A 24,489-nucleotide genomic window follows, 5' to 3' on the forward strand; every position below is an offset into this window, starting at 1 on the left:
ATAACTGAATTTCAAACATGAATCACTCAACAGACATCCCAACGAAACATGATATGCAATATGTAAGCAGTACAACAATGGTAGCCGTATCATATGGATCAGTGATCGGTTCAGTTGTGTCAAGAGTCGTAATCTAAACCCGTAATGGATCAGGTGTAACGTCCACAGGTGTAACGTCGAAGACATCGATTGTGTCCTTTGTGTGGTTTGCTGTAGTGTACTAATATGTATTGAAGATAGCCGCATTAAAGATGGTGGCTGAAATGTACCTTACTGTGTCTTATGTCTCAGTGTGACAGAGGTAGTTAACATTCTGTTAAGATTTTCACTTCAAAGGCCCTTTCCATTAATTCATATGCATCAGACCAGTGAGCAACTTGTTAGGCAGCAGGTGGCTTGGTAACTGAATCAAAATGTTCGACAAAGCTACGTATCGTATAATATAATAATTTTTAAATTAATGAAACATAGAGCTCGAACTTACATGCTTCCTGCGAAACATCAGAGAAGAGCTAGCAGGCTTCAGATACAAGAAGGGCGGTTCTTATTCCTATCTCCACGCGGTATTATATATGATTGCTTTTACAGATTTTAATTATTAATGTGACGCTATAAAAATGAATGCACAAATATGTGTTCTAAATTAAGATATAAGTTTCAAGGATGTATTCGTTTCTTCTAAAACGTGACAATTTTCATTTATTTCAAAAGTAATACGTTACTGTGACACTGTACTCCTTCCCCGTGTGCCTCTTGTGATCTGTGGATTCGTCCCTGACTTCATTTTTATGGATGACAATGCACGACCGCATAGAAAAACGCAGGTGGTTGTTCTCTTCGATCAAGAGGATGTTCGAGCGAATGGACTGGCCTACTCGTTCCCCCATCTTACATCCTGTCGAGCACGTTTGAGATGTCTTGAGGGATAGTTATTCAAGCACGTCCACAGATATCAAAGACCTTCCAACAATATTCAACCGCGATTGTGGAGGAATGGAACGTCCTATCACAAAAACACTACTTGTCAACAATGTGACCTGTTAAACATCGCCGGAGCGGTTCTAGGCGCTACAGTCAGGAACCGGGTGACGCTTTAGGTCGCAGGTTCGAATCCGGCGTCGGGCATGGATGTGTGTGATTTTCTTAGGTGGGTTAGGTTTAAGTAGTTCTAAGTTCTAGGGGACTGATTACCTCAGATGTTAAGTCCCATAGTCCTCAGAGACATTTTTTTCTAATTGGAAAATCCAATTTCTATTAGGGCGTATAAGTAACTACGGAGAAATTCAAGCCAATCTAGTAATGTGTTACTGCGTAACTTTTTTTTTCATTCTTTCATCTACTGGCGTTTTTTCATTCATTGCAGTTCCATTAGGCGGGGATGGGCTGTCAGCAGTACAAACGCTCCTCTCTTCAGCCTAATGGTTTTAATATAAATACATAGCGGTACAGTGTAATTAAAAAGGAAGTTTTATTTTTTCTAGAGCTATTAAAAAGGAATTACCTTTTTTGATTTTCAAATAAAATGAGATTAGATACAACGCGGCGAGGGGCAGGATAGGCACGTCGATTCTGTCACAGCGGTAAAGCGCTGCTACCTTACGACTGTCTTTAAATTGTGCTCCACAGTTTCAACACAGGTATGTTACATGAAAGACTATTTTTATGTATTACCAAAATCAGCTATTTATAATAATATGCTGCGAATATTTTCTTAATAACATCATCATCCGACACTTAAAGTTGTATCAAGTCCGAGTTCATGATTTTTAAGTACATAAATTTTTTGACACTGTGAAACATATGGGCCTGAAAGATGGCAACGCATTATCCGTCACACACTCAGAATTACAACAACCATCACAAGAGGATCTAAAAACTGCGGTTTCCTTTTTCTGTACTCCTGATTCGCAACTCTGTACACAGTGATTAGATTATTTGCGTTGCGGGTAGCCCATATGTTTATCTTACTTTGTTGAGAGTCCTGGCCGGCCGCTGTGGGCGAACGGTTCTAGGCGCTTCAGTCCGGAACCGCGTTGCTGCTACGGTCGCAGGTTCGAATCCTGGCTCGGACATGGATGTGTGTGATGTCCTTAGGTTAGTTATGTTTAAGTAGTTCTGAGTGTATGGGACTGATGACCTCAGCTGTTAAGTCCCATAGCCATTTTGAAAGTTCTGGGAACGTCCAATTGTAGATTTCATCCACCGACAGTGGTTCAAATGACTCTAAGCACTATGGAACTTAACATCTGAGGTCTTCAATCCCATACACTTAGAACTACTTAAACATAACTAACCTAAGGACAGCACACACATCCATGCCCGAGGCAGGAATCGAACCTGCGACCGTAGCAGCAGCGCGGTTCTGGACTGAAGCGCCTAGAACCGCTTGTCCACAGCGGCTGGTCCCCGACAGTGGTTCTCTGTCAGAGAATATGTGCGCTCTTTCAGCACTATGCAGTTTCTGAGCACAAACCTATTTTCCTATTGAGCTCCCTTCGATAGCAAATCTGAAAAATCATGTATACATGGTTTCGCCATAACGCATCATCAAAATAATCCCATCCAAATGTATCTGGTTCCTTATGGACGATAAGAGATTTTGGTTAGACTTATTTGTATTGTAAATGCAGCCAACGTCATCAAAACCTTGTTTTCTAACTTCCAACATTCAAGATTCTGCAGGCTCCTCCTCTTTCTATTGGTTACCAAGTGTAGTAACTAACCGCTAAGATTGTGAAGACGTCAAAATTCTGAAAGGATTGATAAATTATGTTTAGAACGCTTCTGTATTATACTAGACAAAAAACCGATGCACCACGAATTAATTATTCGAATGCAACGGAGCCCGGTAGATATGATGTACTTGTGTAGACATATGAATATTTCCAATTTGACAAATGATTTCAATTTCAGAACAGCTGGATGATTTATTCAAGCGTATGAGCTCCACAGACTGAGCAAGTCAATAAAGAGTTGATCTACCTTTGGCTCTTATGCAAGCAGTTATTCAGCTTGGAATTCATTGATGAAGCTGTTGGATGTTCTACTGAGGGATACCGCGCCAAATTCTGTGAAACTGCCGCGTGAGATCACAAAAATCTCGAGCTGGTGGAGAGCCCTGCCAAATATGCGTCAAACGTTCTCAGTTGGGGAGAAATCCGGTGGACATTATCTTCCTCAAAGTTAAGTCCAGCGCAGCTTGCCTTAAAGGGGAACAAAAGGGGGCGTAGAATATCGCAGACGTGTCGTTGAGTTGTAAGAGTTCTGCGGATGAGAAGAAAGGGCTTCTACAATAAAATAAGATGACACGAAAAGCGATCAGTCCTGGTTGTCTGGCCGTACGGTGGTACCCCTTCCCATCACTGCCTGCGGCCTCTCCAGGCAGGTCTTCACTGGTCATTTGGGCTCAGCTCGAAGTGGGCCTCATCTCTGAAGATCTATTCCAGTCATTCCAGGTCGAATGTGAGCGACACCTCTGTAGACAAAGGTCAACGGTAGCCAGCGCCAGGGGCGCCAAGACCTCAACTCCCTATCTGTGACATACCATTTGCTGGTTCTTGTAGTCACTCAAGCACCAGTTCATGTCGGATCCTTGATAAAGATGAATCCGCGGCTCAGAATGCTTCTCTGATGGTACCTCGGTCCTTACGTTCTGTCGTCCCTCTAGGTCGACCACTTCCTTCTTGATGCTATGTTCGGCCATGGTTCACCGATTCCTGCCAGCATCGTCGACTAGTGCTATCGATCATATTCAAATGTCGAGCGGCCCACCGATTACTCCGATTGGCTTCTTTGAGCCCAAACTACAGGTCCTTTCTCAAATGCTGACATGTGCGTATATTCTTCATACGCCTGTCTGCGACGCATAGTTACTGCCTAACCCAGTACAGGAATGAAATTCGCGGAGACTTTATGCCCTGATATCGACATGTCCCCTGTTTAAAATCCTTGCAGACTGTGCGATAAAGTTGCGCTGCAGCGTTACACATCTTCCACTTGGTACCAAAGTTTAAAATGGTGAATTTTCCGCCTATATCTGCATGAACATCAATTTGTGATCAATTTGATAACTCCTTCGTGGTGTGTCGTTTCATTTTGTCTCGGAGTGTAAAGATTTTCAGTCGTGGTGTTGTTGATTAGAGTAGCTCTGAAATTTACTACAAAAGTAAGACATCTTGCAAAGTACTTCATAAAATTAATGCACAGTGGGTGTTGTTTAGCATCACCTAAATGTGCAATGAATGGTGTAAAGTAGTACACTCGGTAGTGTAAAATTTTACTTATCACCTCGAAACCCTAAAGCTGAGTATTTATTTATTTGTTAATTTTCATTGCCCAGGCGAGAAAGTTGGTTGAAGCTTAGCAGTGAGAGGATGTCTGAGTCGGTGTAAGCGTGGCAGCATACCTGGAATGAGAACTAGACTGTGTTTAATGAACTGGAGCTTGTAGATGAAGTGGGATGTACGGGGATGTTCAGTTAGGGCGAGGAGAGATGGAATTACGTGAGATGGTAAATGGATGTGAACGGTAAGGCAAAGTGCATGCTGTGAAAGGATTTGGAGTGGATACCGGCAACACTGGTGCAGGAGAGGGTAGGTTAGGTCAAGATCCTGTTATAGTGGACTCTTGTGGATTGTGATTAGTAGTTGTAGTAATTTTAGTATATTGTTGACTCTTTATTATACAATTAGAAAGTGCAGTTTGCATCTTAGTTTACAGTCTAGGTGCTTTATTAAGTAACTTGGACAGGAAGGTTGTAAAAAGTGAAGTACAAGTCATGGGGGATGAAGCTCCAGGTGGCTCGTCCTATGATTATTGCCCGAGCACTGAGCATGAGGAACCACTGGTTCAAGCACGTGTTAAACTGATAGACGTGGAGTTGAAGGTATCGCTCGTATTTTTGAAGTATAGGGTAGAGTGCTATCGAAGCAGTGTTATCCCCGTACAGATGAAAGTTAACAGGAGCAAGTGGTTTAGGCATTTGGGCAGCGTGGAGGATGTAAGGGAAACGTTGAGAGGATACAACCCGTGACGCATCTGCAGAGGGATGGAAGGCTCTGAGCACTATGGGACTTAACATCTGTGGTCATCAGTCCCCTAGAACTTAGAACTACTTAAACCTAACTAACCTAAGGACATCACACAACACCCAGTTATCACGAGGCAGAGAAAAGGGGATGGAAGGTATAGGAGTTAGTATTATTCAAAATGCCAAATTGTGGGTGATTATATTCCCCAGCGAAATGTTACGCGAACAACTGGAAACGCTCTTTTCCTTGTGCTATCTTTATATTTGGATTTCCGAGGGTGGAACTAATTCTGAATCGCGTCTTGTTACTTTGTGACCAATAATAAGGTCATTCTTCACCTGGTGTACGACTTTTTTATGCGACATATCTGCGCACGTTTAAAGGACGTAAATGCACGCGGATAGGGATTAAAACAAACTTGAACTGCGACACAGAGAACGTTACGGGGAAGGTGCAACTAACATTACGTTTATTCATCTTCTTCTGAAGTTTGCTGTGTGGTATGGGATTGAGAGTAAATCGAAGAAAGATGGAAGTAATGGAAGTAGCAGAAATAAGAACAGCGATAAACTTAACATCAGGGCTGAAGTTAAGAAATTTTGTACCGAGGCAGCAATGCAATCCATGACGGACTGAGCAAGGAAGACATGAAAAGCAGATTACCATTGGCAAAAAGGGCATTACTGATCAAGATCAGCTATTAACAGACATAGGTCTTATCGAAGGAATAAATGTGTGAAAATGTATATTTGGAGCAGAGCACTATATGGTTGTGAAACACGGACTGTGGGAAATCCGGAGAAGAAGAGAGTCAAAGCACTGAGGGTGTAGTGCTGCAGAAGAATGTTGAAAATCAGGTGATAAGAAAAGGAATGAGAAGATTCTCCGAAGAGTTGACGAGGAAACGAATGTATGGAAAACATTGACAAGAATAAGGGACAGAATGGTAGGACATCAGTTAAGACATCAGGGAATATCTTCCATGGTAGTAAAGGGAACTGCAGAGGGCAAAAACTGTACAGGAAGGCAGAGATTGGAGTATATCCAGCATATAATTGAGGACGTAGGTTGCATGTCCTACTTTGAAATGAAGAAGGTGGCACAGGAGCGTAATTCGTGGCTGGCTCCATCAAACCAGACTGATGACTCTAAAAAAAGAGAGAGACTGACCATTCAGAATTGACGAAGCACATCAAAAAACTTCAAAGAAGTCGAGAAATTGGAAAGCAGGAGAAATATATTTTCACGAAATTTCAGGCAGTTTCTTCACCGAAAGCGAAAATATTTCATTGGGTTCGGCCCATGTAGGGAGAAACGAATCATAGTGATAAAAATATAAGATCAGAGCTCGCGTGTATATATTTAGGTGCTCGTTTTTCCCAGGTGCTATTGCAATTGATTCAGTGAACCATCTGCCAAACACTTAAGTGAGCGTGTAGATGTAGATGAAATGATGCAGTAAGGCGGCCGTAGCTAATAAGACGTACTTTTGTTTAGAGGCCGAAGGGGAGATCGAAACAGTTCGGAGCTTCTATCGTTTCAGTTACGTTATGCTAACTGGAAAAATGGGAAGGTATGCGCTACATACTTTTTTTTCTTGCTTTCCTCTGAAGATTGCCAGTGATTCAGTTTCGTCTTAACATATAAAAACATACAACCTTTCAGGGTACGCTTTTCTAGGTTACTTAAAAGCCTTCAGTAGTGTAAACGGGCAAATATGTGGAGCTTACACACAAACTAAAATAATAAAATGGTTGCACAAATTTCATGTATATCTGTGTAAGACACGGGTGTAGTTTATCACCGACATTATTTAATGTTTTAATTTACTACATCTTAAGAAGCCGGAAACAAGAAGTACATCTGAGTTACAGGCATGAAGTATGGAAATACAAAAATCTTTCTTCTTTCCGGCGGTCAGTTTATTACATTTGACGATGAAGATGCCGGCCGGAGTGGCCGAGCGGTTCTAGGTGCTACCGTCTGGAACCGCGCGACCGCTATGGTCGTAGGTTCGAATCCGACTCGGGCATGGATGTGTGTGATGTCCTTAGTTTAGTTAGGTTTAAGTAGTTCTAAGTTGTAGGGAACTAATGACCTCAGAAGTTAAGTTCCATAGTGCTCAGAGCCATTTGATCCATTTGACGATGAAAATGGATTAGAATATGCTGGAAAAAGAAAATAATACGAAAATCTCGGTTTATAGAACGAAGGTAACGGTATCTGAAGGAGTTGAACCAATCAGATCAACAGTTGTTATCGATTCAGAAATAATTAAACAACATTTTTAATTATTTACAAAATGAAATAAGTTACCAGCATAATAGATGTACAAACAACAAGCTTCAACAGCCTCAGCGGCGTCTTTGCTGTACAGAAGTGAAACTTCAGCTCTCACAAAGAGGGATAAGAGCAAAATATTGGCAGCTGAAGTGAGGTTTCGAAGAACAACTACATCTCCCTCTATACTCCCGAAACCATCTTGCGGTGTTTGACAGTGGGTACTTTGTGTACGGATGTTACTTGTCCCGTTCCCTGTTCCAGTGCCGTATGGTTTGCGGGAAGAACGAAATCTCCCTAATTTTATCTTCACAGTCTTTTGGCAAGATATGCGTTAGACGAAGCAGTACGTTGACTGACACTTCCGGCAATGTATGCTGTCGGAACTTTTAACTGTAGACCATAACGTGCTGCAAAACCCCTGTCTTGCAGTGTCTACCGCTGGTGTTGGCTGACCACCTTCGTGACGCTTCCGCGCACACTAAACGAACCTGTAACAGAAGGTTCTTCTCTTCTGTGGATCTTTTGTGTTTCCTCTTCAATCCTCAAGGCTGCAAAAGCCGACCGGATTAACGACGAAAAATTAGAGAAAAAGTGAATGTTGAAGGGATAAGCAACCCAATAATGAAATATGGAACTGGGTGGAAAGAGTATATGAGCGGCATGTTTGAAGAAATACTGACGAAATAACTATTAAGATACAGGCAAAGGGGAAGACAAATCCTTGTAGGCCCGAAAAGTGATGGCTTCAACAATAACATTTGAAGATGTACGAGGCAGTGAAGTGATGAAGATAACGACATTCTTTCTTCAAATGTATTATCAAAGGAGTATTGCACTCATAGTTCTCAAGACACTGAAAGATATAAAATAATACTCTTTTCTACTCTGGTCTGGCTGCCCAAGGTCGCGTCCTTTATCCCCACTTTACACTCTACTCCCCTACTTTCTTGCAAGCACACTGCACAGGCAACAGCAATTGCTGCTTAAACAAGGTGCCAACAATAATAAGAATTTATTATGAACTTTGTTTCGCACGTTTCAATGTGTTTATACACGAGTATAGTGATTATTACGTTAAAATAATTATATCAATAAAGAGAAAGAAAAGAAATAGTTTAAATTTTATCCATCGACAGAAACTATAGCGGGCTGACGTCATCTTTCCTACATTCGTCGTAACTATCTTCACGTACATTTAATACAATGTTTTGAATGAGTTCATTCGGAAGTCTTTCCTTCGCCAATTCTGCTTCCTGCAGTCGCTCCACACGGGCGTACTCCAGTAAATTTCTGACGTCTCTAACTTCAAATATAGAATTCTTGTCTGCCACCTCTCGCTTCATTTGAGGCCATATCAGTTCAGTGGGATTATACTGACAGTGATATGGAGGGAGCCGTATTGCATCGTATCCCATTTCTGCAACTAGATCATCATGCTCATAGCGCCTGTAATTGCTGCTGTGTTGCCTGACAATGCAAATCAATTTGGCTACAGTGTGTGGGATCGCGAGATATGTGTTTGCTTTGTAGAAATTCTAACATGTTAGCTTTCTTGGAATTTGTGTTGGAAATTTTTTCGTTACGCATGCCGCTTTTAGACTGAAATACAAGTTCTGCCTCTTCTACGAGACCGTATTTGGCGTATCCAGTATGGCAGAATAAAAGATGTGTTCCTTTACTTAACCGGACCCTTAGTCTACCGTGTCTTTTAAAACCATGCCAGATAAAAATTTTAGAGTGGCTTTGATTTTCCCATTCGTTGATGTGAAAAAGAAAAGGATGATCTTCATTCCTTAGGCATTTTTCTTAAGAAAGAGGCTCTTGTGGCAACAATATCTTTTCTCTCCATAAAAAAAACTCCGACCGTCATTAGCTTTTCAATATAGAAAGCCAAGTTTTCTTAACATTTTACACAAAGACTGCTGCATAGTATATATGAGCTTTTAAAATAGTTTTATAATTTTTTAATTGGTAGTATTTACTATTATCATAATACGAGGGCGAGTCAAATGAAAACCTTAAATATTTGTTTTAAATATTATGTATTGGGCTAAAGTGTACGAAGCTTTTTCACTTTTCAACATAATCTCTCCTACGCTCAATGCAAAACCTCCAGTGCTTACAAAGTGCATAAATTCCTTTAGAAAAAAAATTCTTTTGATAGTCCGCGCAACCACTCATGCACTGCGTGGTGTACCTCTTCATCGGAACGGACTTCTTTCCTCCCATTGCGTCTTTGAGTGGTCCATACAAATGGAAATCACTTGGGGCAAGGTCTGGTGAGTATGGTGGATGAGGAAGACACTCGAAATGCAGGTCTGTGATTGTTGCAACTGTTGTACGGGCAGCGTGGGGCCTTGCCTTGTCATGTTGCAAAAGGACACCTGTTGACAGCAGTCTACGTCGCTTAGATTTGATTGCACGCCACAGATGATTTTTGAGGAGATCTGTGTATGATGCACTGGTGACAGTGGTCCCTCTAGGCATGTAATGCTCCAAAATGACGCCTCTTTCGTCCCAAAAGAGTCATCATAACCTTCCCTGCTGATGGTTCTGTTCGAAACTTCTTTGGTTTTGGTGATGAGGAATGGCGCCATTACTTGCTCGCTCTCTTCGTTTCCGGTTGGTGGAAGTGAACCCACGTTTCGTCATCAGTAACGATTCTTGCAAGGAAGCTATCACCTTCTCGTTCAAAGCGCCAAAGAAGTTCTTCACTAACATCAATACGTCGTTCTCTCATTTCAGGAGTCAGTTGTCGTGGCACCCATCTTGCAGACACTTTGTGAAACTGGAGCACATCATGCACAATGTGGGGTGCTGACCCATGACTAATCTGTAAACAAGCTGTCATTCAGCTGTCATTCATTGTCACTCGGCGGTTTTCCTTTACTATGGCTTCAGCTGCTGCAGTGTTCTGTGGAGTCACAACTCGTTGTGCCTGACCTGGACGAGGAGCATCTGCCACTGAAGTCACACCATTTGCGAACTTCCTACTCCATTCGAAGACTTGCTGCTGTTACAAACATGCATCACCGTACTGAACCTTCATTAGTCAATGAATTTCAATAGTTTAACACCTTCACTACGCAAAAACCGAATAACAGAACGCTGTTCTTCCCTGGTGCAAGTCGCAAGACAGACCATTCTGCACGCTGTTTGTAGTACGCTTACCAGCTTATAAGATAACGGCGCGAAATTTCGATTTATTATTACAAATTTAAGGTTATCATTTGACTCACCCTCGTATTTCGGATCTGAGCTACGGATTACGTCTTTGTGGAAATCATCTAATCCTGTGACATATTTTTGGCGTTTAGTGTATTTTATTTGAGAGGCAAAGCTTGGCTCTAGGGTATCTCCGTTTTCGAGTATACTTTTATTGGCTTCCTCACTGACGCATGGCACTATTTTACGGTGATCTATCATGCATCTGCGATTGTTTTTTGCGTATCTCCGAAAAAAGTCTCAAAATTTTTCTTGGCAGTTTTCCAGCTCTTCGAAAACATTATACCTGCTATCAAATAGTCGGTATAAATTTGAAAACTTAATAAACCACGGAATAATGTAGATAGAGAGGTAAAAATTGACACCCATGCTTGGAATTACATCGGGTTTTATTAGAACCAAAAAAAGTTCACAAAATGTCCGACAGATGGCGCTGGACAGCAAAATGTCAGTGACTGCTACCGTGACAGGTGAGAGGTACGCCGTTATGTTACAGAATCGCATCATCCCCGGCCTGGCTGATGAACACCTGCTGGAAAGTATGATGTTTATGCAGGATGGCGCTCCACCCCATAATGCTAGAAGAGCGAAGATCTCTTGCGCGCGTCGTTTGGTGACGATCGTGTGCTCAGCCGCCACTGCCGTCATGCTTGGCCTCCCAGGTCCCCAGACCTCAGTCCGTGCCATTATTGGCTTTGGGGTTACCTGGAGTCGCAAGTGTATCGTGATCGACCGACATCTCTAGGGATGCTGAAAGACAACATCCGATGCTAATGCCTCACTATAACTCCGGACATGCTTCACAGTGCTGTTCACAATATTATATCTCGACTACAGCTATTGCCGAGGAATGATGGTGGACATATTGAGCATTTCGTGTAAAGAACATCATGTTTGCTTTGTCTTACTTTGTTATGCTAATTATTTCTATTTTATCAGATTAAGTGCCATCTGTCGGACATCCTTTGAAGTTTTTTTGGATCTAATAAAACCCCATGTCATTCCAAGCATGTGTATCAATTTGTACCTCTCTATCTACATTATTCCGTGATTTATTCAGTTTTCAAATTTATACTGGCTTTTTGATCACCCGGTATATTTTGTACACGGTGTTCTTATACTGTCGCCCAATACCACTCAGATTCGATACTATTCACATGTCAAACGTAAACGAATGCAATCACTCCCGCAATTTTGTTGTATAGCTGCAGACGGGATGGATATTGCACTGGATGAGGGGGGGGCGGGGAGGGGAGCCACTGTGGAGGGAGTGGTCACGTGAGGTACGGACTACAGGACGACTGATGTTGAGCCGTCTGGTCAGAGTCAAAATAGTGTAGTGGCTCCTAAGTTATCGACCGATCTAGTATAGAGAGTGTGACGCATTTTGAAAGAGATCCCAAGCGAACTGAGCTGGGTGGTAGCGTAGTGTGAGCACGGCCCCCGAGATGGCGGGCGCGGCGGCTCGCGCCAGTTTACTGCCCCCCAGGGACGGCCGCCTCCGCCTCCGCCGCCGCCGCCACCGCTGCCGCCTCCATTAGCTTATTCAGCCGCCTCTGCTGCTGCCGCCGCCACCGCCGCCTTTGGCACACCCCACGCACCACTCCCTCCGCGCCAGCATCACAGCCACCCCCCAGAGACGCGGCCTAAAGAGACGGCTCGTTTCGCAATTTTTTTCATATTAGTACGCTGTGATCTACAGGACTCGGTTCGGGTGAATGTAACGTGGCAGCGTTTCGGTAGCAAATATCCTACTCTGCTTTCTTCCTGAAGGAGAAAGAAGCTGTTTCAGATAAATAACAACTGTATGCAGTGGACCAGTCGTACTGTAGCCTTTCCAAACTAAGGTCCCAGTTTTGAATTAGTAACAAACTTTATACAATCGGATAAAAACAGGCAAAGTGGACATCATTTAGAAGTACAAGTTGAGTGTTGGTTCCATAGTCTTGAGTGCGGAGATTGGTTTAAGGGCGGTTGTAGTCGAGAGGCACGAAAACTGGGGATGTTCAGAACTTTCTTCATAGAAGATTTTTTTTTATTATTAAAATGGGGTTTTTACCACTTCATCCGTGTAAGAAATAAGTTTTTTTACCTCATAACAAACTAAAACTGGCGGCTGCCGTCCTTGTTAAAGTATGCGCCTCATGGTGTGTCCTGGTTTGCGCAAAGCTATTTCTGAAATCCACAAAAAAAGGAAATTATTAAATCAGAATGAATTTGGGGGGGGGGGGGGAGGGGCGGCATAACTTGGAGTTTCGAAAAATACCTAAAAAAAAGTGGTATATATTTGAAAAACTTGTCACTTCATTGGTTATTTTCTGAGTTCAAATGTTTAAAGAAATTTTAAATTCGAATAAAAAAAGCTCACTCCAACACCATTTAAATTTAATTATCTTTCATTTCAAACAATCAAATGAATCGGTTAATCTGTTGAGGCTCTGTAGCGCTTCGTGTGCTTAAAAATGTTGTTTCCAGGAAAACACGTTTGAAGTGCGGTGTAGCAGAATAAAAATTTGTTTCTAAACTTACGGTTAATCTGCTCTCCCAGGACCATAGAGGTATCAATTCTCCTCCTCAGAGACGCTCTGATTCTGAATTTGGTGCTGCATTTTTTCAGTCTGGGTTGCTATAGCAAATTTGCTCCACGGCGACTGCACGTTTCCTGTCAAATAACTCCACGAAGATTTCGTTGTTTGTGCCAAGAACAATTCCTAACACGTTTATGGTCTTCAGACATGATCAATGACATACACTGAGTTCTCCTGCAGCTATATTCAGAGTGACCCAGCAGTTCTTACCTATAGGTTTTATACAACCCGCAACACCATGAAAAATCCACTCGTCAATTTTTCATATTCTATTAGTCCCACAGGTAAAATGAACAGCATAATTTTATGGGAAATTTAATGTAGTTAAATTTTGTAATGGGATACGTTTTCGTTGGAGGCCCCGGTTTTAGCGTTATTCAAGAAAACCGCTTCTTAAGATCCCTACTGTATGGTTTTCTTGAATAATTCGAAAACTGCAGCCTCCAGCGAAAACGTACCGTTGTAAAAATAAAAAACTTCGATACATTAAATTTCCTACAAAAGGGTCCTCTTCATTTTTTCCCAGTAAGACTCATAGTTAGCGCATATAGTTACACATTCAAAAAATCTTCTCGTAGGCACAATCGATAAACCTCATGGATGCAAATTACGTAGGAAATCCATTTTTTCATCGATCTCGACCGGAACCTCGCCTTAATGCAGCTTTTCACGCTAGTATTGCCTGTACGAGCTTCTCTCCGTTGCTACTGCAAACCTAGACACACTTGCACTTGCTTACTGCTTCAGGCCTTGGTTACCATCTAAAATTTTACCCACTGCCTCTACCATATTTCCATGCGTTACGCAACTGGCTGTTCTTTGATCCCTCTTGGTGCGTCTGATCAAGAGTTGTACCTTAAATACCATTTTTCCCGATGCGTTCCAGTTCCTCTTCATTTGTAGTCCGATCTACCACCAAATTGTAGCATTCATTTATGTCTCCACATTTCTTCTTGTCTGTATTGTTTATCATCCTCTCTTCATTTTCGCTTATGGTTACAGTCCAGGCAAACAGTTTCCGAAAAGACTTCCTTGCACTTTAACCTGTTATCGTCCGCTAACTTATGTGTCATTCCCGGGGACGCCTTTCTTGATGGTGTCAGTCTATACTTCATGTCTTTGGCGATTAACAATTATTGTCTACCCAAATATCAAATTCCAGTAGTATTTTCAGCGTCTTACCTAATTCTCTTAGTATCACATGACGTACTTCGTCTAGAACCACATCTATCTACAAACTCCGCACGTCACCTTGCAATACATCGCCGTGGGTACTTCTTACTACTACTAGCCATTTCCCTTCCTGACGTTGGAAAAACGATTGTCTCCATGCCTCTGTACGAGCCGTAATTTCTCTTACCTGTACTCCGCGGTCCTTAACGCGGAATGTCCATTGCTGGCCGTATAAATCGTTTTGCAGTCAACTGCAAGTGCGTATTTTCTAAATTTTCTCAATACTGTTTTGCGTAAAGAACGTTGTGTTCACTCCATAGCTTCTCATTTAAGTTCACGAAACATCTCCCTAATACTAGCGTGTTGATCGAAACCAACAACACGTCTCCGTACTGCTTGGATATTTTCCTGTAATTCGACCTGCTGGGGATTACAAATACTCGAGGGGCACTCAAGAATGGCCCGCACAAGTGTTCTACAATCGGTATCATTCGTAGAGCAGCATATTCCTTAGGAATCCGACGTACATCATCCAACTTCCCTATAACCTGCTTAATGTGCTTGTTCTATTTCACAAGCTTAACAACGTTACGACATGAGTGGTACACCTACGACAACACGGGATACGGGAGAGGCAAAATTTTTTTCCATCGAGTTTCCTCTGTGTGTGCAGCATCATAGTGGACATCTCCCTGGGAGAAGATTCCATGGAGAACGAACGTTACCATCGTGTCATATATGTCAGCACCTAGAGTGATAGTATTGCTTGCCACTGGTTACACATGAAGATAATCTCTTGTAAGCATATCTCGTGATTTGTATTGCAGGCGTTACGTATCTTATGTGTTGATGCCGTTGTCTGTGCTCTACGTCTGAGGTGACTGAGTATCTTCAACAGATATCCTTTGCTGTCCCTCAAATGTCGACGTAGGGTTGGTCGCCATGTTCTCCACGTCTCCAACCCACTGAAAACATTTTATCATCCGTTGCTGAGAGACATGCAAGCCACTAAGATCGATGAACTCTGGCATAAACAATGATTAAGTCTTTTCATCAAAACTCGACTCCTACCCATCCTGGCTGCAGCCACTATTGCTGACAGACGTATTATGAGGGGCGTTTAATATGCAATGCAACATTTCTTTTCTTCCCCAAATTTAGTAGAAAAATGTTGAATTTACTGTGGGACTTCGTGGAATGTCGTCGTTGATCCATTATGGACCATGGGAAAACGGCTGGCATGCATTTCTTGAGGCAATAATTTACCAACAGCCGAATGTATTGTAGAAATTTATTTTATGAACTTCTTATATGCTACCAGTTTCGGCATTACATTGATGCCATCTTTAGGCCCCACACGTCATAAAATCATATCTTCAGGCCCCACACGTCAAGTCATAAAATCGCAACACGGAAGGAGCCATATAACTGGGCCCGTTAATCAAATACACTACTGGCCATTGAAATTGCTGCACCAAGAAGAAATGCAGATGATAAACGGGTATCCATTGGACAAATATATTATAGTAGAACTGACATGTGATTACATTTTCACCCAATTTGGTTGCACAGATCCTGAAAAATCAGTACCCAGAACAACCACCTCTGGCCATAACAACGGCCTTGATACACCTAGGCATTGAGTCAAACAGAGCTTGGATGGCGTGTACAGATACAGCTGCCCATGCAGGCTCAACACCACACCACAGTTCATCAAGAGTAGTGACTGGCGTATTGTGACGAGCCAGTTGCTCGGCCAGCATTGACCAGGCGTTTTCAGTTGGTGAGAGATCTGGAGTATGTGATGGACAGGGCAGCAGTCTAACATTTTCTGTACCCAGAAAGGCCCGTACATGACCTGCAACACTTAGTCGTGCATAGTGCTGCTGAAATCTAGGTTTCGCAAGGATCGAATGAAGGGTAGAGCCACGGGTCGTAACACATCTAAAATGTAACGTCCACTGTTCAAAGCGCAGTCTGTGCGAACAAGAGGTGACCGAGATGTGTAACCAATGGCACCCCATACCATCACGCCGGGTGATACGCCAGTATGTCGATAACGAAGACACGCTTCCAATGTGCGTTCGCCACGATGTCGCCAAACACGGATGCGACCATCATGATGCTGTAAACAGAACCTGGATTCATCCAAAAAAATTACGTTTTGCCATTCGTGCACTCAGGTTCGTCGTTGAGTACACCATCGCAGGCACTCCTGTCTATAATGCAGCGTCAAGGGTAACCGCAGCCATGGTCTCCGAGCTGACAGTCCATGCTGCTGCAAACGTCGTCGAACTGTTCGTGCAGATGGTTGTTGTCTTGCAAACGTCCCCATCTGTTGACTCAAGGATCGAGACGTGGCTGCACGATCCGTTACAGCCATGCGGATAAGATGCCTTTCATCTCGACTGCTATTGATACGAGGCCATTGGGATAGAGCACGGCGTTCCGTATTACTCTCCTGGACCCACCGATTCGATATTCTGCTAGCAGTAATTGGATCTCGACCAACTCGTGCAGCAATGTCGCGATACGATAAACCACAATCGCGGTAGGCTACAATCCGACTTTTATCAAAGTCGGAAACGTGATGGTACGCATTTCTCCTCCTTAAACGAGTCATCACAACAACGTTTCACCAGGCAACGCCGGTCTACTGCTTTTTGTGTATGAGAAATCGGTTAGAAACTTTCCTCGTGTCGGTACGATGTATGTGTCGCCACCGGAGCCAACCTTGCGTGAATGATCTGAAAAGGTAATCATTTGCATAACACAGCATCTTCTTCCTGTCGGTTAAATTTCGCGTCTGTAGCACGTCATCTTCGTGGTGTAGCAATTGTAATGGCCAGTAGTGTAGTTATGCAACAGCTCTCGGTGGCCAGGTGACACAGACAGCTTCACAGATCCAGTTATAAGGCTCTCGGTGGCCAGGTGACACAGACAGATTCACAGATCCAGTTATATGGCTCCTTCCGTCTAGCGATTTTACGACTATGACGTTTGGGGCCTGAAGATAGCATCAATGTAATGCTGAAACTGGTAGCACGTAAGATCATAAAATAAATTTCTACAATACATACGGCTGTTGGTAAATTATTGCATCGAGGAATTCGTGTAATGTTCCCGCTGCAGCCCCTATAGTTTCATGAAGTTCCGGAATGCGGCGACATTATACGTAGCGTCCAAAATGGCGTCTGTTACGGAGGTGCGTTCCAATCAGAAAGCTTTCATTTAGTTTCTTTAGGCGGAAAACCGGAACATCAGATATATGCTAACGCGCTTGCAAAATGTTTACGGATATGTGGCAGAAAACAAAAGCACGCTGAGCCGCCGAGCGAGGATTCTATCGTCATCGCAACAAGGTCGCGCAAACCTCTCCGATCTCTCACGTGCCGGCTGGCCGCACACAGCTGTGATTCCTGCAATCGTGGAACGTGCGCACACTATGATTCAAGATGATCGACGGATCACAATCAAAAACCTCGTTGCTGAACTTCACGTCTCTGTTGGTAGTGATGACACACTAGCCCTCCGGTTAGGGTACTCAAAGATACGTGACTGTTGGGTACCTCGCCGCCAAACAGAAGACCATAAGGAGCAACGGAGGATCATCTGTACGGAATTTTTTACTGGTTACGATGCTGATCGTGACAGTTTTTTTTCTCTAACATCGTCACAGGTGATCAAAAATGGGTTCAACACTTTGAACCGGAAACAAAACGGCAGTCCATTTCTCCTCCAAACGACAAATTCAAAGCTACCCCCGCAGATGGTAAGGTCTTCTAGGACTCTGAAAGGGTTATTCTGTTTGAAGAGCTCCGTAAAGGAGCAACAGTCAACTTCAAGAGTTTTGTGCTACACTCAGGAAATTGAAGAAGCGGCATCAACGTGCTCATCGCCACAAAAATGCAAACGTACTCCTTCTCCATGACAACGCAAGGTGTGACACAAGTCTGGGTATCCGAGAGGAGACCACAAAACTTCATTGGACTGTTCCTCCTCATCCGACCTATAGCCCGGATCTCGAACCTTCCGCCTTCCATCCATCTGACCTAATGAAGGATGCAGTCCACTGGAAGCCGTACATGGGATGATGGGGAGCTACCACGCGGACGCACAGGCCTTTGCAATAAGGTGACGTAAAGCCGCCGCCCTGAACGGAGATTACGTTGAAGAAAGATAGACGCAACAAGGTGTTAGAAATTATAGGAGAGGACATCGAAAAAATACACCAACTAAGCCGCTGGTAAAATGATGCTTGGCGGAGAGAATGGGATTCGACAGAAAAGGGGCGTCGCGTCTATACCTTTTTGCCACACATCAAGGAAGGACTGAGACTAAAACGTATAGATCCTGCATGCAACATGGTCCATTTCCTCACGGGCCATATTCCATACCCAGAACATCTCCAACCATTGGGTCTCAGCCGAACACCGACGTGCACTTGCGGAGAACTACGAACTCCCGAACACGTCACACGTCACCGTGACAGACTCACACACATACTATCCAAAACATAGTATGACACTGTAGGACAAATTTTACGATAACCGAGCGATTGGATCAAACTGAATGACAAACGAAAATGTGACATATACGACATACGAATTACATAAACAAGAACAAATACATACTCAGATAAGAGCAGACACACAAACACGGGAACAGGACATTTGGAACGACACACGCAATGACACAGATATAAACACAGAAATAGACTCAGATGATGAAACAGATACAAGCAGTAATGTTTATATACAGACCTAGATGTGAGATAAGAGGAAATTAGGGATGACAGAAATGGATCAACTGTTATTTAAATATACGTGGAAACGTCTTGACTAATTCATGTAATCTAAATGATATAACTGTTATTAAACTTAGGTAAAATAATACCAGCAATGAAAATGATGCAATTGGTTGTTAAACATAGATAAGGTTTTACCTTACAGACAACATATGCCGCGCGTGGTAGCCGCTCGGTCTCAGATATCTTCTCACGGTCCGCGCGACTCCTCCCGTCAAAGGTTCGAGTCGTCCATCGGGCATGGGTGTGTGTATTATCCTTAGCGTAAGTTAGTTTAAGTTAGATTAAGTAGTGTGTCAGCTTAGGGGTCGATGACGTCAGCACTTTGGTCCCATAAGACCTTACCACAAATTTCCAAGACAACACAAACACCATGCACACAACTTGAGAAATAACAAAGTCAATGATACACATGTAAGGTATCGATTATGCCCTGGCTTAAGGCACATACGACCTGTAACAAATGTAATGTAAGCGTAATATAGCTGACGTCTGTGCGCATAAATTTATCAAATGAGTATAAAAGATATTTTTTACGTTATCTCGAATGTGTCACGCTCGATAATTGCCGAGCCCTCACACAAAAGGTAACTAGGTGCTGGGATCTCTAATATAAATCTATATGCTTTCGTGTTACCTTTTATTTCTCCTTCTCAAACGCAATATTCTTGTCATATTAGAAAATTTTTCATAATTTATGTCAGTCTTTGTCCATCTTCATAAACTTATAATTTAAGATTTTCGTTTCTTAATTATTCGTAAGTCTTTATTTATTTATAACTGCAATATTGTTAATTCTTATTACAACAAGAATTGTCAAACAAGTATCACATTTTGTAATGTACAGTTTTATACTGGGAAAATACGGCCTGTCTTATTAACTAGGCGGCAGGTCATTTGTAAATGGCAGCAGCGAATAAGTGATAAGTTATGGTGAGAAACAAGAATGGGAAAGATTATAATATATTGGAATCCCGAATAAAACCTGCATGCTTTCGGAAAAAAATGGTTGTTACATTATTGATTGAACGCCTTACATACTACATGTGCACAATATGTACAACTTTTGATATTTGCAGCCCTTTGCTATTGCTGCAATTTCAATGACCACACCTAAAATGAACCAGCTAATTTGACAATAACTAATGGCTTCTCGGACAATGTTCCCTGTTCTTCATAGACTCTTACTAATATTTGAAGTCATCGCTAAGGCAGTTAAATCAAAGAAATACTAATATATGCAGTTTGCTATGAAAATCTGAGGACATCGCTCATGTGAAGCGGAACTTTTCGTTTGGCTTTCGGTCAGAGAGAGTTCTGTTTGCTTTTACTGGTGCGCACCACCAGATAGCTCGCTGTCTGCGTGGTCATCGACTCCAGTGGTGCTAGGGTGGAGGTGCGAGCACCCAGCAAGTGGAGGGGCTGTAGGTCGGTGGGCAGCCGACCCGGAGTAGTGAAGCATATTAAATCACTTAATAGAAGCAAGCCTACTGGCCTAGACTGTATACCAATTAGGTGACTATCAGAGTATGCTGATGCAATATGTCACAACTTAACAATAATATTCAACCTTTCGTTCGACGAAAGATCCGTACCCAAAGGCTGGAAAGTTGCACAGGTCACACCAGTGTTCAAGAAAGGTAGTAGGAGTAATCCACTAAATTACAGGCCCATATCATTAACGTCGATGTGCAGCATGATTCTGGAACATATATTGTGTTCAAATGTTGTGAATTACCTCGAGGAAAACGGTCCATTGACTGACAGTCAACATGGATTTAGAAAACACCGTTCTTGTGAAACACAACTAACGCTTTACTCGCACGAAGTGTTGCTATTGACAAGGGGTTTCAAATGGACACCGTATTTCTGAATTTCCGGAAGGATTTTGACACTGTACCACACAAGAAGCTTGTAGTGAAATTGCGTGTTTATGGAATATCGTCCCAGTTATGTGACTTGATTCGTGATTTCCTCTCAGAGAGGTCTCAGTTCGTAGTAAATGACGGAAAATTATCGAGTAAAACAGAAGTGATTTCTGGCGTTCCCCAAGGCAGTGTTGTAGATCTTTTCCTGTTCCCTATCTATATAAACGATCTGGGAGACCATCTGAGCAGCCCTCTTGGGCTTTTTGCAGATGAATCTGTCGTTTATCGACTAATAAAGTCATGTGAAGATCAAAACAAATTGCAAAATAATTTAGAAAAGATATCTGTTTGGTGCGAAAATTTGCTATTGGGGCTAAATAACGAAACGTGTCGGGTGATCCACATGACTGCTAAAGGGAATCCGTTACACTTCGGTTACACGATAAATCAGTCAAATCTAAAGACCGTAAATTCAACTAAATACCCAGAAATTACAATTACGAACAACTTAAATTGGAAGGAAAACATAGAAAATGTTGTGGGGAAGGCTAACAAAAGACTGCGTTTTATTGGGAGGTCATTCAGAAAATGTAACAGTTCTACTAAAGAGACTATCTACACTACGCTTGTCCGTCCTCTTTTGGAATACTGCTGCGCCGTGTGAGATCACCAGACAGGATTGACGGAGTACACCGGAAAAGTTCAAATAAGGGCAGCACGTTTTGTATTACCGCGAAACAGGGGAGTGAGTGTCACTAAAATGATACAGGATTTGGGATGGACATCATTAAAACAAAGGCGTTATTCGTTGAGGAGGAATCTTCTCATGAAATTCCAATCACCAACTTTCTTCTCCGACTGTGAAAATATTTTGTTGACGCCGACGTACATAGGGAGAAATGATCACCATGATAAAATAAGGGAAATCAGAGTTCGCACGGAAAGATATAGATGTTCGTTCTTTCCGGGCGCTTTACGAACTTGGAATAATAGAGAATTGTGAAGGTAGTTCTATGAACCCTCTGCCAGGCACTTAAATGTCATTTGCAGACCATCCATGTAAATGTAGATGTAGATGTAGAACGAAGTCGATCGCAGAGTTGGTGTGCCGAGGAGTCGGGGCTTTGAATCCACTAACGCCGGGTTGGCCGCAGAGTGTGGGCACAAAGGCCGGGAGTGCGATTTGTCTCTTTTCCGGATGAGAGGACAGTGACTCCAGAAGATACACAAATAGGAGCTTCCTTATTATAGCAAGAGCACTAACTGCTTTGGTGGCCGACAGTGGTATCCGATCAGTTTAATTCTGACCTGTGAATAGCGTACATTGAAGGGTGCAAGCATACGCACTGCGTCTAACAATTTTGTAAGTCATAGTAGGGACTATGTCTACAGCGTTGTGTTTTGTGGCTCAGCGTGTTTATCTGCAGGCTGGGCGTGCTCCATAGACGCCGGTGTAATAACTGCGTTGATCATAACCAAAATTGTATGTGTATTTGTACACAGAAATGTAACTGCCGATTTTGCATAGGTCTTATCCTAGTTGGTTGGTAAGACTTTAGCTAGTAGTCAGTTGCTTGTGAGTGGTTGATTTGGTTGTGAACGTATGATTGCCCAGTTATAAAGTCTGAGACCTGATAACCTGATTTTATTGACTGAATTAAGATGGTTCTGGTTGAACTCTATTTTTCATTTTGTGCTTATAGCATTTTCGGCCAAGGGGCCCACTATAGTGAGCTTTTGTGTTCTTGTTATCATCCAAAATTTAGTTTTGTCGGAGCGGTGAGAATTTCATGTTGGTTTATCATTGTGCTGAAGAAAATTGTAAATTGTTTATTGTGTTGTTCTAATGCCAATGCTTCAGGAACTAAAACTGGGCAGCATATTTGAATTGAGATTGTTAGTTAGGTGTTCTATTCGTTGTAGAGGAATTATTTTTAATAAACATTGTTTGCCAACGTAATCTCACGCCTGCATATCCAGAGCCCGAATCGCTCACCACCCAAATCCTGCGTTACAAGCTCTTTTACACATGCCTATAGAAATATTATGACGTGTGTATCGTATGCAATGAAAGGGAGTAAGACACTATTTATAAAGTAACTCGTTAAGTTTCAAGGTATCTAACAACTTCGTTGCAGCATTTCCTCGTACAAGATGACACATTGTTAGTCCCAGAATGTCATTTCACTGTGTATCTTGTGGTGGCGCCCCACTTCCTCTGTGCACTAACTTTACGCAGGATAAGATGTTTTATCAATTAACGCACCTAGATCGAGCCATCGACCTAAGGGAATTCCACATGAATGTTGAGCCTGTGTAACTATCCCCATAATTATTCACTATCTTCCGATAACACTCCAGCTCTACTTTGCTATACCTGTCTTCATAGGGATAGCTGAGAACGAACTTGAATGTTCCAAGTCTGGTGTGAAATCACCTGTTCCTCAGATTAGCTCACCTGGGTCGGATAAACGAATTGGTATTTACGAAAGTAAACATCTTATTCTTCGTCCAAAAATAACAGAGATCAATCCAAACATTCAATGATTAGTTCTCGCTATCGTTGCACAATAAAAACCAGTAATAACCAATGTAGTAAATCACTTGCAACAACTTTTGAAATGCACGCTAGTGTATTTTGCCATAGCTTTTAACGACAAGTGCCATTTGAAGTCACCAACGAGCGTTTAAAATGAGTCAGTACGGTCACAAAACCGATATAATCTATTCGGCACGGGCTACAGCAATATCAAAGTACACAGGTATTATTACGGAACGGTAGTGTCATCATGCAGGTAAAAAAAAAGAAGGAAAATGGCGATACAGACTTACGCAGTACGTTGTTTGTAGCCAGAGTGTACGGGGCCTACCACCATCTTAAACAGCTCAAAACATTAGCAGACCACTGTTGACGATTGCTTCTTGTTCAGTATTTCTGTCGTGTGCGAGAAACAGCTGTTCTAAATACTAAAATTACAGTGCTTGCACGAATAACATAATGCAAGGGAGGCAATTTCGAACGTTTTTCTTTTCTTGAATAGGAATTTGCTCTAGTAATTTGGTCTTGTTAATGTAACTGCTACTATGAACAAGATTTTTAATATGCAGGGTTGCGAAAAACGTATCTACGTGTTCTTTGTAATCCCATAAACCTACGGAACGAAGAAAAAGCAAAGCATGCTATTGAATCTAGCCTATGTCAACAAAGTGTACAGTTATTGACATATCAAAGAAGCAGAACTGCGTAGAGGCATGCCTCCAAGCGGAATATAGTCCTTGTTTTGTTAGATGGTCAGTGCATTAGTCTCACAGTAATTTACACATTTTCAGCATTACGGAATGCTACAAACGTGATTAAGGGAATGGTCTCAAAGCGTTAAGACCCCACAAAATGGATCTTTTTCTATAACATGTATGAAAGTAATTTTTTTTGTAATGCTAGCACAGCCTGTGTAAGATGCCGGCCTGCCTTTCCAGTAATAGCCTATATTCTTCTTTTTCCGGAGTATCTCTCG

The sequence above is a fragment of the Schistocerca gregaria genome, chromosome 3 (genome assembly GCF_023897955.1).
Source record: "Schistocerca gregaria isolate iqSchGreg1 chromosome 3, iqSchGreg1.2, whole genome shotgun sequence".
NCBI classification, from domain to species: domain Eukaryota; kingdom Metazoa; phylum Arthropoda; class Insecta; order Orthoptera; family Acrididae; genus Schistocerca; species Schistocerca gregaria.